General features: G+C 41.1%; 1 protein-coding gene across 6 annotated transcripts in view; it reads right to left on the bottom strand.

Annotated features, from left to right (window-relative positions):
- LIMCH1 (LIM and calponin homology domains 1) overlaps positions 1 to 13,610 on the bottom strand; it is a 191,889-nt gene that overhangs the window by 138,692 nt on the left and 39,587 nt on the right. The gene's annotated exons all lie outside the window — the stretch shown is intronic.

Raw genomic sequence — 13,610 nt, 5'->3', positions numbered from 1 at the left:
CGCCAATTACCATGTTTCTCTTTTATTAGTGTAGATATATATATATATTAGAGGCCCAGTGCAGAAAAATTTGTGCACTCTGGGGGTTGCTCAGCCTGGCTCAGGTCCTCTTGCAGTGTGGGACCCCTTGGAGTATGTCCACCCCAGTGGGGACCCTCACCCCATGGAGGTTTTGCCAGCCTGGGTGAGTGGCTGATGGCTGTTTTCAGGCTGGCCACACCCCCCCAGCAATGGAAGCTCCCAGCCTCTCCTTTTTTTCTTTTTTTTTTTTATTCTGGGATTTATTTACCTTCTATGATTGAAACTTTGTTGCCGTACTGCTCACTCCAGCTCCATGGCCGCCGCCAGCTGAAAACAGGTATCTGGGGTTTGTTTAGCTTCTATAATTGAAACATTGTTGCTTTTGGGCTCAGAGCCAGGTCGCGGCAGGCGGGGAACCTTGGCTTCCTCCATCACTGGGGCAAGCAAGCCTCATGTTCACTTCAGCTGCGTGGCTGCTGGCCACCATCTTTGTTGGCAGTTAATTTGCATATCCTGCTGATTAGCCAATGGGAAGCATAGCGGAGGTACGGTTAATTACCCTTTTTGTCTTTTATTAGATAGGAGGATTACTATCATTATCTGTTTTTCCAATGGTCTTAGGCAACTCCTGTGAAAGGGTCGTTCGACCCCCAAAGGTTAAAGGGCCAGAAGGTTGAGAACCACTGCATTAGAACATAAATCCATCAGGGGAGTTTTGTCTGTTTTGCCTACTGATGCATTTCCAGTACTTAGTGGATTCTTGATATTTGTTAAATGAATGAAAGAAGAACTTGGCTTAGGTTTGTTTTGAATTTGAACGTTGGGTCAAAGAGGAGTAATGGTTTCTCACAGTACTCACTTATCAGAATAGAGTCAGGGCAGGTGTGAGGGTGCTGCTAAATGGGCACCCAGGACCAAGGCAAGTCATGTAACTGGCTCTAGCACAGGCAAGCTTGGTGGTGTGAGTGAGAGGAAGCTTTCCCCAGATAGGCTTAAGTATTCACAACATGCTCCCTCGCCTGGAATCCTTCACACATTATGCTCATCAAGCTGCACAAGGGAAAGATGTCTGAGCTTTCCATGGAACAGTAGGAAACCCTTGCTAAATCAATATCACCATCAGTGTGATGTCGATCAAGTCCACAATGTTCAATAGAAACCTGCTCTTTAAAAATCTGTGAACAGTCCCCACATCCGCTAACTATTCATGCCTTGTTCAAGCAGATGTGTCAACATCTAACCAAAATATCAATCAAATAGCAATGACTGGAATTTTAATCAACTACAGCAGTTCTCCAATAGAATGGAGAAGCTTCTATAGCAAAAAGGATGCTACAAAGTTGATGATGCTCTTTAATCCTGACTGCAACAGGTTCTGGTGGATGCTAAAGACTTAGCAGTTACATCATAAATTCCACAAGAGCAAGGACCATGTTAATATTTTGTTCCCTGCACAGTGCCTGGCACCTAATAGGCACACAATACATATGTCTTGAATGAATAAATGAATGAATGAATGAACTTTGTTAACTCAATACATACTTTAAAGACCCTTCATGAAACCAAACTGACACCATTCAAGGACTAGAGATTAAAGACGAAGATTTTGCTGAACAGGATGAATGATACTTAGCAGCAATATACAGTATATGCAAAAAAGATCTGGGAGATTTTGTTTTTCTCAAGTCTGACATGAGATGAGGGCCACTGTGCAATGAGTTTGCTAAATAAGCTGATACCATCTGAGCCCAAGTTAACAATGAAGAGAAGCCATGTGTCCAGAGGATAAGAAATAATGGTTCCCTTGCATTTTTAACTGGTCAGACCACACCTGGAAAAGAGTTGTCCAGATCTGGGTACATATTTGAAGAAAAATTCTGACTAATGTTCAGTAGCCCAGGAACTAAGTCTCAGAGGTAATAGTGGAAGGAATTGGGTGGCGAGAGAACATGTCTGTGATAGTCAACTAGAGCAAGAAGGGCAAGTGGGCAGCACTGGATCACTTCCATGTCACCTTAGCTGCCAGCCAGGTCACCTTCTGACATTCAAGAGGGCCCCACTGACCTCAGCACACCCACCAAGCTGACCATCACAGGTGCATGAGTAATGAACACTTATTTTACCCCCTGAGGTTTTGTGATGGTTTATTACATAGCTTAATTGCAATAATAGATAACTAACACGGAGAGACATTGTGGAAGGTTTATCGTATATAAGAGGAAGCAACACAGTTTTATTTCCTTCAAAGATGAGAATAGAAGAGTTGATTTAAATCCTTAGCGGCTCTCAAGAAGAAAACGTGGGCTCTTAGGAAATTGGGTCTTTATAAAGATTGAAGCCATCCATTCAATGAACAGATATGACTGAATTTGAGCTTGGAAACCAGCAAAGCCAACCACCCCATCACAGGTTGCCCAGGCCCAGGCTGCTGAAACTAGCCTGTCCTGGCTTAACATTGGAGAGCTTGAGAACTCACTAGGGTCAGAGATGTTATCTGCTTTGTTTTTTCATGTTTCCACATTCAGGTAATAGCATAGGATCTAGCACACAGTAGACATTCAGTAATTACTGTTAAACTAAAAATGAATTGAAGACGGCATGGCTGGACCCCAGTCCTTGAATCCAAGGGGTAAACTGTTGAAACTCAGTCTAAAAGCCACATAAATCTAACCAAATATTTAGAAAAGCTATTTTCCAAGCTCCTGAGGAAAGGAATGGAAGTAATAAAGAAGAGGCTGAGTGTCTAGGGGACGTCGAGTAGAGTAAACTGAATATTTTGTGGCACCAAACTCTAAAATATTCATGTTGATAATTTTTACAGATTAGTGAGAAGCAGCCTATGAGAAGAGGAAGCAAGAGTCAAGGAAAAGGCATTGATTCCAAGATTACAAGAGCTGGCAGAGAAAGGTGTCAAGAGCAAGGTGATGGTATTGGGTTTGGGGCTCCTGATTCCAGCCTTCTGGAACATTCTTCCTTTTGAGGGATCCTGATGCAGGCTTAGCAGATGCCATGTTTTAAAAATTAGTCCCCTTAGAAAGAAAGAACAGCTCTTCTTTTACAGACTCTTGACCCGGCTCATGAACACACAGAAAGGACTCTCTCTACTATAACAGGAATCAGCAAACTTTTTCTTAAATGTTCATAATTTAAGACATACGTAGCCAAAGATATTACATAAATGAATGAGCATGGCAGTATTCCACTACACTTTTACTTATAGACATTGAAATTAAATTTTCATGTGTTTGAAATATTCTTCTTTTAATTTTTTTTAACTATTTAAAGATGTAACAACCATTCTTAGCTTGCAGGCCATGAAAAAAAGATAATGTGTTGTTTTTGACCTCCCGGCCATAGTTTGCTGACCCTGGCTGTTTATGAATGAGCATGCCTACTGCTCAATGTGAGCAAAGCAGGCTGCCCCAGAAGACTCCAGTAGTGACCATTTTTGATTGAATAAGAGCAACTTTTAATTTCATGACACAACTGCATAAAGAAAAGCAGATCTTATGAGGATCAGTTTGTCCCAAGCAACTCCTTTAGGACATTTCAAGGATCAAGCACTGTTTTGCATGGTTTCTAATAAGTTTGGAAATTAAGGTAAATATAAATATCCATGTTTATAAAAATTCAACTGAACTAATGAACTCTGCAGACAGTGCAGAGGAATGAAAGACATATATTCTCCCCACACACACACAACACAGGCCATCTCTATCCTTAGGTAATTATACAACTGAACTGATAATGACTTTAGAATTGTACTTCTCATCTTCCTATCATGGAGGCAGAATGATAGAACACTCTAAGTTTTTGGAATCAGAGCATTAGCCTCCTATATAGAGACTTATAAAAGAAAAAAGATTATATGTAGATGTTAAAAATAGCCTTATTCCTCAAAAGAAATGAATATAACTATGTCCCATGGAAGAGAAAATCTTTATAATTAATCATGTTTTTCTTTTTGCTGTGGCTGCCAGGAAACTCAGAATCAAGTTTGTTCTCTAATTATAAAAATTAAACAAGATATTTATCCTTTGATTATATTGATACTTTCCATGGTCAACACTATTGTTCCCCAATGATATGTTTAGTTTTCCTCAGGAACGGAATAAACCATGTTGGCAATACATTCATATCAAGATAAACCAAATGAAGCATTCCTTTAAATGTCTTTTTCAAGACTGTCTTCCATTTCCCCATATGTTTCTGTTCTTCATCTGGTTATTAGTTTTTTTGTTGCCATGGCATTTAATATTTATGCAAACAATAAAAAGCAAAGTAACAATTTTTGCCTACTTCCTGTCCACTCTTAGTTAGGATTTCAGGCTGAGTGGTAAGTGATTGATTCCAACTTGATGCACCCAGAGGTGGTGAGATGGGATGGCCTTGGGCCGTTTACTCCATGTCACTTAGAAAGTAGACGACTTTTTTTTTACTGCCTAGGAGAGTAAAATGAGGTAAAGATATCAAATTATGTTTCCTTATTTCAGTCAACAGGCATGGACTGAGCACCTACTATATGTTGGACATACTAGTACAATAAAAATTAACCAATTAGATTCTATATGACATTTTGTTCTTACCTCCCTATGAATAGGCAATAGATTTTAAACAGCAGAATGAAGAATAGAGGACAATAGTAATTAGAACTGCATTGAGGATGTACAGGTGAAGCCTATTGTAATTTGGATATGTGGTGAAGTTTTATTAATTCAGATAGCATTATTTGGAATCTAAGACAAACCAATCAAAAGCTAGATTCAAGTGCAATATCTCACTAAATCAAAAGAATCTGTTTGTAAATAAATAATGTGTTGGTTACAAAGTGATTTGTACCTGACTTTTCAAGTAAATCTGGCCTCTAGATTCTGTGCTTAAAAAATGTATATACTTAAAAGACTCTATTTTATGTGCTTAAAAAATATAAAACAAAAGTATCCTTTTATTTTGTTTTATTGTTAACTCTTACCCAAGGACATTGTTTCCATTAGAGAGAGTGGAAGGGAGGGAGGGAGAAGGGGAGGAAAAGAGAGAGAGAGAGAGAGAGAGAGAGAGAGAGAGAGAGAGAGAGAGAGAGAAAAGAGACACATCGATTGGTTGCCTCCTGCATGCACCCCGACCAGGGCTGGGGATCGAACCTGCAACCCAAGTATGTACCCTTGACCTTGACCAGGAATTGAACCTACAACCCTTCTGTGTGCAGACCAACACTCTAACCACTGAGCATACTGGCCAGGGCCCAAAGTATCCTTCTTTTAAAAACTAGCATAACTTAGCTTTTCACTAATCACCCAGGTGCCTATTAGAGTAGTGAGGAGTACATGTGTAGTCGTGGCCGAGTGGTTAAGGCAATGGACTAGAGTAGTGAGGAATCCGCTCTGGCCATGGAATGAGGTGGTTAAGAGCCAGGCTTGAGATTGAAGCCCAGCTGTCACACACTAGCTGGGTTACTTTGGCCAACCGTTTAATTTCCCTGTGTTTAGTTCCTTCATTTATAAAATGAGGGTATCATTATATCCTTCCTAGTGTAGTTATAGGAAGAAAAAGAGAAAAATAAAGTGCCTGAGAATATTGAATAATAAAATGACTAAGGGCAAGGATGTGGCATTAGACTCCTGGATTCAAATTCCAGCTCGATCCATCATTCACCTTGAGCACCCACCTAACATCCTGTTGTCTCAGTTTCCTCATCTATAAAAGGAGGGTGCTAGTTGCTTCTACCTTGTTGGGTTACTGTGGCAGTAAATAATACATGTAAAGTGCTTAGGATACAATGGGCACTAATGTTAACTTACCAGCATAATGTCTGGCATATTGTAGGTACCATATAAGCAGGAGTTAGTGTTAACAGAATGGGACAAATGGGAAGAAATAGGGACCATAAGCCCTCACAGGGAGAAAGGTCTTAGGACTCATTCTGCCCTCTTTCATTTGACAGATGGGAAAACTAAGGACTAAAGCAACGGTCCTGTCCAAAGTCTCTCAGGTCAGGACAGAGCCTGAACAGGAACCGTTTGGAGCTCTAGTCCACTGTCCTTGGCCTGAAACCACACTGCACGCTGAGTCTTCCTGCCTCAGGTGATGAGATTGTAATGGAAACCAGTTATTTCATCTCTGTTCTCCAAAGGGAAAAAAACTGGTTGGGAATCTGGGGGATAGAACAAAGTGAGAGCAGCCATTGGCAGAGAGACAAGATTAAATACTCTTCCTCGATGTGGGATGTATCTGGAAGGCATCAGGATTTGATTTTTGGTGAAACAAGCCAAGGATGTATAGATGAAAAATATAACTATGAGAAATAAGAATGGCTTTGGGGAATTGTATAATAAGAATGGCTTTGGGGAATTGTAGACTGATCAGTTACACTTCTGGATAGGGCCTGTTGATGGAATCATTAATCATACGAACAAAACAACCTGATTATTTAAATAAGAGAACATTTACGAAGAGACTCATTTAGTAAGGCCTTCAGTGGCAGAAGGCAAAGAAGTTCTTTTGGATGAGCTTCTCATTAAAATGTATTTTCAAAAATGAATTGAGTGATGGGGTGAGCATTGCTATAAATACTTTAAAGGAAGAGACTATTCAGAGCATTTCGCTCAACACTGTTATTTACAACAAAGAAGAGAAACAGAAAGAGCAAGTGGCTTGCTCAAAGTGACTTGATTAGTTTAGAGCAGTGGTTCTCAACCTGTGAGTCATGACCCCTTTGGGGGTCGAATGACCCTTTCACAGGGGTCGCCTAAGACCATCGGAAAACACATATATAATTACATATTATTTTTGTGATTAATCACTATGCTTTAATTATGTTCAATTTGTAACAATGAAATTGGGGGTCACCACAACATGAGGAACTGTATTAAAGGGTCGCAGCATTGGGAAGGTGGAGAACCACTGGTTTAGAGCATCCTGGATAGGTTTATGGCTTAAAGCTGAAGCCTTAGAAAAGAGTAGAGGTAAACAGAGGCATAATGAATGAACATCACTGCAGAAGTCGCCACCACCAATTGATGAGAGCTTATCAGATGCCAGACAACACACTGAGTTGAACCATATACTCTAGTCCTCACACATGAGTGAGGTAGGGACTGGTATTATACCATTTGACAGTCGATGAAATAGAAGTTTCAGGAAGGATGTGAGTGACATTACCACTTGCATCAGCACCATTACCATCGCCACCTTTTCCTGAGCCCGTACCATGCACCAAGCACACAGAGTAGTTGCTTTACCTGCATTAGCTTATCTAGTTCTTACAATAACATTCTTATGAGGTCAGTACTATAGTTCACCCTCATTTCACAGATGAGAAAGCTAAAGCATAAGGTTAAATAACTGGCCCAAGGCCACGTAGCTGGGAAGTGGCTAAGCCAGGAGATGAACCTGGGTCTCTGTCCCTAACATTTTCAAGAATAATAGAAAGGAAAAAGTGCAAAGAAAAATTCCACTTGCAAATCTTTGATTCTTCCAGTAGAAAGACCCAAGATGATAGGGAGATATAAATACAGTGAAGGTCTTTTTATATATTTTATTTTTAGTTTTTAAATTGATGTTAGAGAGAGAGGAAAGGAGAGAGGGTGGGAGAGAGGAAGGGTGGGAGAGAGGGAGGAAGGGAAGGAGAGAGAGAGAGAGAGGGAGAAAGAGGGAGGGAGAGAGAGAGAGAGATCAATTGATTGCCTCCCATACACACCCTGAACCCACAACCTCGGTAGGTGCCCTGACCTGGAATTGAACCTGCAACCTTTCAGTGTATGGGACGACTGAGCCACAGGGGCCGAAGCTGGAGTGAAGATCTTAAGGAGTTCTTAAAAAATGGGTGGAGGGGAAACCCTTGGCGTTTCTGAGGCTAACATGAAACAGTTGAACTACAGGAAGAATGAGGCTGACCCAGGAGAGCAATTTTTGCTCCAACTGTGCTAAAGCTCACTACTGCTTTAGTGCCATAATCTGTCACAGGAAAGGCAATACCTTCACTGCCTGGAATGCTGTGTTAAGTGGAACAGTAAATCAGGCAAGAAAAGAGTGTGCTGCAAGTGCCTAAACGACTTAGGAGGGTTTTTTGTTTGTTTGTTTGGTTTTTGTTTTTTGTGTGTGTTTTTTTTAAAAAAAAAAACATTAAATAAGGAAGGTTAAAGTAAAAATGAAGAAAGTTGGGAAATAAAAACAATCAAAACATTGATTTGATTTTATAGGCAAACAAGTATAACAGAACAACATAAACCATGCCTCCCAGGGATTTTTATTTTTATTTAGAAAAACAGAGATGGGCGAGGTCTTCTTTCTACTCTACATAGAAGGCAGTCTTCTATGCACTGATAACAATCTATCACCAAACGAGTGCTTGGAAATCTACTGACAAAGTCTGGGAAATCTTGGTGAATGCCCAGCAAGAATCATTTCTTATTCTTTGTAAAGCACTCAGTTCATGGTTAATACTTCATGTTGGCAAATTTAACCAACATAACAGTTGAGCCACCTTAAACTATGACCAAAGAGATCAATCACATAACTTGTATGCATATATAGCATAACCAATGGGCACAGACAATAGGGAGGTGACAGCTTGGGTTGGGGGCAGGGGCAGGCTGGGGGAGGACAATGGGGGGGGAAAGGGGATATATGTAATACTTTCAACAATAAAGAATTTTAAAAATACATAAATAAACAAAATATACTTATTTGCCATTTGAAGAAATTTAAATGCCAAATAAGTACGAAATGAAGTGGATATTCTTGATTGAATGCATTAGTTTTTATGTACTGCCTAAGTACATAAGCTCTGTGTTTATTTAACTTTTTGTGATGTCAAACCCATGACTTTTTAAATGAATATTTTCTGTTCAACCATAAGAGACTATCACTCATTTATTAATTGACCATAAGAAACTATCGCCATTTCATGAAACACAGTGCTGCCCAACACCCCACCACTCAAAGTGCAAGGGTTTCTTTTCAGGAATATAAATGAGTAAAGGAGCTGTTGAATTAGTCTAGGGATGGAAAGTCAGAGCTATTAGTCAAGGTCAGTGTTGAGTTTAGAGCCAGATGACATGGGAGCTGCCCAATCACTCTTGCTACGACTTTCTTAGCAAAGCTCTTTGTTTTCCACTCCTGCCCCTCACTTTCCACAGTAACTTTCCCCTCACACTGACAAACAGGAAAAAAACCACTCAAGTTCTTTCTTACATAATATGTTTATATTACTTTTTTGAGTGTGGGAGATCCAGAACTCAAAGAGCCTGATGCTTTTTATCAATTCCACTGAACGTCAAGGGCAGGAAATAAAAATATTTTTCTCTTCCGACTCAAATACAATACCCCTTTGTGAAGTTGCTAAGAAGCTAGAAATAGCAAATCTGGGAAAAATTTCAGGTGAGAGATATGCATCAAAATATTTCATTTTGCTAAAAATATCTCTAAGTTGGTTTCCACATTCCAACTCGCCTCACACTGCAATTCTGGATGATGAACAAGATCTGTTTCACCTTATGTTGGCAGAAACTCTGAGGTTATATGAGGGGGTAAAATAACCTGTCCTGTGACTATAATAAAAGTCCCCATAGGCATTTGCTAGTTCAGAGCAGCTGTTTGCAAGATGCAAACAAGAAAGACAGAAGAGGGAAAAGAGACCCATTCAAATCAGTGCGTATGTGTTACCTGGCAACTAGAGTTTGATCAAGGACCCAAGGGGTAACTTAGGCAAGTTGGAGAGTCCCACAAGGCTAACTTAACCCATGACAGCAAAGCTTGCAGAAACCTGCTCAGCCGCCTCAGCACACGGACACCATCTCCCCTAGAAAGCATAGCCATCCTAATGGCAGTTGGGCTGATCTCGTATCCAGAGATGAACCTGGTGGCAACAGGAGATGTGTGTGGTCCAGGGTAGGCTCCAACGTTCCAGGCCCAAAGCAGTGGAGACACATGAGAAAAGCTAAAAAGAGAAGACAGGCTTGCCCTAGGGGAACAGGGTGAACGCAACGGAATAACTAGGTAAGCACTTGGCACCCAGCAGCACCTGGGCTCCCCTCTCCTCTGTGGGCTTCTCCCTGCCACCCCAGTCTCCTCGTCCCAGCTGCTCCCCTCATCAGGAGCACTAAGTTTCATTCAAGTCCTGCCAAGGAAAACTTTGCAAGGTTAAGAACACAAAAGGCTTCAGATATCTTGCTACTAAGGTTCCTTTTTTGTAAGTTTCAGTACACACACACACACACATATACACACACACACACGAAAATTCACTTTTAGTCAAAGGGTTCAAGAATGTTGACCGTCTTTGAAGGAGTCACTATGTTCTTAAACTCTTTCAACAGCTCTATTTGTTCTCAAAGGGGTCATAGGTTTATTTAATAGCAGTTTATCTTTCAGCTGGCCCATTTCAAGCCCAAGCATAACACAGAAAGCATCCAGCATAATCATGGGTTTGAGCTGAGGAGGCTGGACGGGCACTGGTGGGGAGTCAGAGATACAAGACCAAGAGATCACTAAGTTATTTGCTGTAGGATAGCATGTCTATAGGTAAAAAGGTTGAATTCCAGATAAAAATATAGAAGTAAATATCTGGAGAGGGAATATTTCCACAGCAGTCCTGTCTACGTGTCCCCATTCGGAAAAAAAAAAGCACAATTAGGATCTGTGAAACCACAAGGCAAGTGACCATTCACTTAAGGCACAGCAACATCTTTCCAACAAGTGATAAAACCTACCACAAAATAAACACATTCCACATGCTTCATGACACAGAAACGCCTTTGTTTTTTCATCAGAAACCTGGCCAAGATGTGAGGACCCCAGTGAGGAGCACTGCTCTGGGGCCCAGAGGCCTGCGGGGAACTGATTCCTGGACAAAAAAATTAAGGTGGTGACAATATTCCTTCATATGTTCTCCAATGAACCGTGATCACAATGCAGACAGATGACCACAAGGAAACATTCAGTCCACTGGACAGTATGCTAGCCATGATGCCTGTGCTCAAAGAAAAAGAAAGCTTTAATTTGGGACAGAATGAACCAGAAGTATACTTTTCATAGATAGCAAACCTGGCCTGCTATCTTGCTTGAATAAACTTCACAAAAAAATTCAACTTTCTTAAATACAAGTTCTTTTAGGAACAAAACACTGTCTATTCAGTAGCTCAAAGATGTCCCTAGTACCACACTCAAACTTATTTCATATATTTCAGTTTTTATATTTAAATCTATAAACATAGGTTAAAATATTTCTATTAAAATACATACAAATATACCACGTGTATATTTGTAGTAAACACTTTAGCTGAGTTAGACATCCTGTGTCTTAAGGACAACAGTTTCCTTAGGGACAATGCTGGATCCACCAACAAAATCAACAGCTGCATTTCTTAGACACAGTTCCATCACAAATCACAAATTTCTCTTCACAAATCACACATTTATCTTCTGTTGAACCAACATATTAGTTGTCAAAAAACATGTCAATGGTACCAAAGGTAGGCCAGTTCATTAGTTCTTGAAAATCAACTGATTCCTTCACCATTATATTTGGTAGTCAGTTTTGCCAGCATCAAAAAGCATTCATTGAAAAGCATTTTTTAAAAGATCAATTATTTAGCAATAATGTGAGGAATATTATATTATCTTTGAGTGCTTATTTTCAGAAAGTTGGAGTTAATTCATATAAGCACACTGCAGTAAGTTCTCTTCACTGCAGTGATTAAGGTAGTCCTCTGACTGAAGACAACACCTAGGTCAGGTTTGTCCACAACATAATAGAATGCAAGCTACTGTGATGGGATGGATTTCTAGATACAACTGTGGCAACTGACACGCAATACAAATATTTGTTTTATGGAAATGGAAGAAGAGAGAAACAGAGAAAATAGGTCACCTGTATACATACATATATACAAGAATTTCGTAAACCTGTCCATAGTCCTAAAAGCAAAATATAGCAGCAGCAGCCTAAATCAACATCAATACATTGGGAACATCTAAGGCTGGTTAGTTATTCTAGGAGTGAAGAAAAATTGAAACAGAAATGAGGAAGATGAAATGCAAGTCCACCAAAAAAGACTCCAAGCAGATTCGGGGCGTGGGTGAAAACCCAGGATGCTAATCAGAGGAGAGGAAACTCGATGCAGTCAGAAGTCCTCTGCAACAAAGAGCGGCCAAGCAGAAGCCAGCAAACCCAGACCAATTCCTGGCTGCTGCTCAGACAACACTATGGCTGAGGTCAGGTTTTCCTATGTCACTCCTGGGATCAGCTCTAGGAAGGGCAAGGAAACCTCAGGGACTTTTCAAATTGTATCCTTTATGGTATTTACAGGGACCTGACATGCTTCAGTCAGGGGGCTGTTTACCAAAGTCATTCTCCAGCACCACCCACAGAAATCACTGCCAAAGCTGACATGGGAATTAAACAGAAGGACCCGAGCGCAGCCATGTAAAACATGCCCCAGTCATTCCGTAAGCTCCATTTCTTCACAGATGGCTGCCGTGGAAGAAATGACTGCTTACAGAAAACAGACCCCCAGGAATCCAATCCAACCACTGGGAGAAGAGTAGAATAAAAATGTATTAATTATTCCATCCCACAATTCACACGGGTGACTTCACAGGGTCTTGGCCAGAAGACATCTCAGGACAGAACTGCCACTCAGAAACACATCTGGCACAGGTGAGGAATGGTGGGAAGGGCATGTACAGGTCACTGCTGAAGTTCTCCGAAGACAAAAAAGGATTCACCAAATTAAAATATCAGTATGTTCTACAGACCAGCACAACTGATGAAGATCAGTAGCTCACATACATCCTTATATTTTCAAGAGATGTGAGGTTTGGGCTCTGAAAAGGACCAAACAGAAGCCCACTTGCATGGCAGTACCAGGAGCTGAAAAGAGAGGAAGACGTCAAAAAAAAAAAAAAAAAATCCAGCCTTCTTCAATCTACAGTCTCAGTGTTGGGCTTGGGAACTCTTAGTATCTAATGGCTCTTATGTCATTCTAGTGACCCAGTGCACGGATTTGTGTACATTGAAAGGAAATTAATTAGAAGGTGGCCGGTGGGGTGGGGAGGGATTGGGCGAGAAGGGCTGGTCATGCCCTGGAGCCAACCTCCTGCAGTCCCTCCCCAGCGTCTGTGGAATGAGCAGGGTCCCTCCAGCAGGTGGGGTCCCTTGGCCTGGCCTGAAGGGATCCGACTAAAACCGGCTCTCCGACATCCCCAGAGGGGTCCTGGAGTGGGAGAGGGCATTCTGCAAAGTTTCTGTCATACAGGGTGTGGAACACAAACGCAAGCGTGCAGTAAACCAGATTTGTGGCCGACAGTGTCCCTGAAACAACATAACCCATGGCCGAAGGTGGAATCGTATGGCCCCATGAAGAATCGGGCTCCCTCCTCTTTGGTTTTGGGGTGCATCACCCGAGAACCACCGCTGCCAAGTCACTGCAGCTCGGCAGCTCCTGCGTTGAGTGTCTGCCCCCTGGTGATCAGTGTGCGTCACAGTGACCAGTCGGATGGTCGGCCACTTAGCATATTAGCCTTTTATGTATATAGATCATTATAACAACTGCTTTAGTTCTCTCATTCTCTTACTCCTTACCCATGCT

The sequence above is a fragment of the Myotis davidii genome, unplaced genomic scaffold (assembly GCF_000327345.1).
Source record: "Myotis davidii unplaced genomic scaffold, ASM32734v1 scaffold235, whole genome shotgun sequence".
NCBI lineage: Eukaryota > Metazoa > Chordata > Mammalia > Chiroptera > Vespertilionidae > Myotis > Myotis davidii.
Note: the sequence above shows the minus strand (reverse complement) of the source record. Positions and strands in the feature narration are given on the sequence as shown.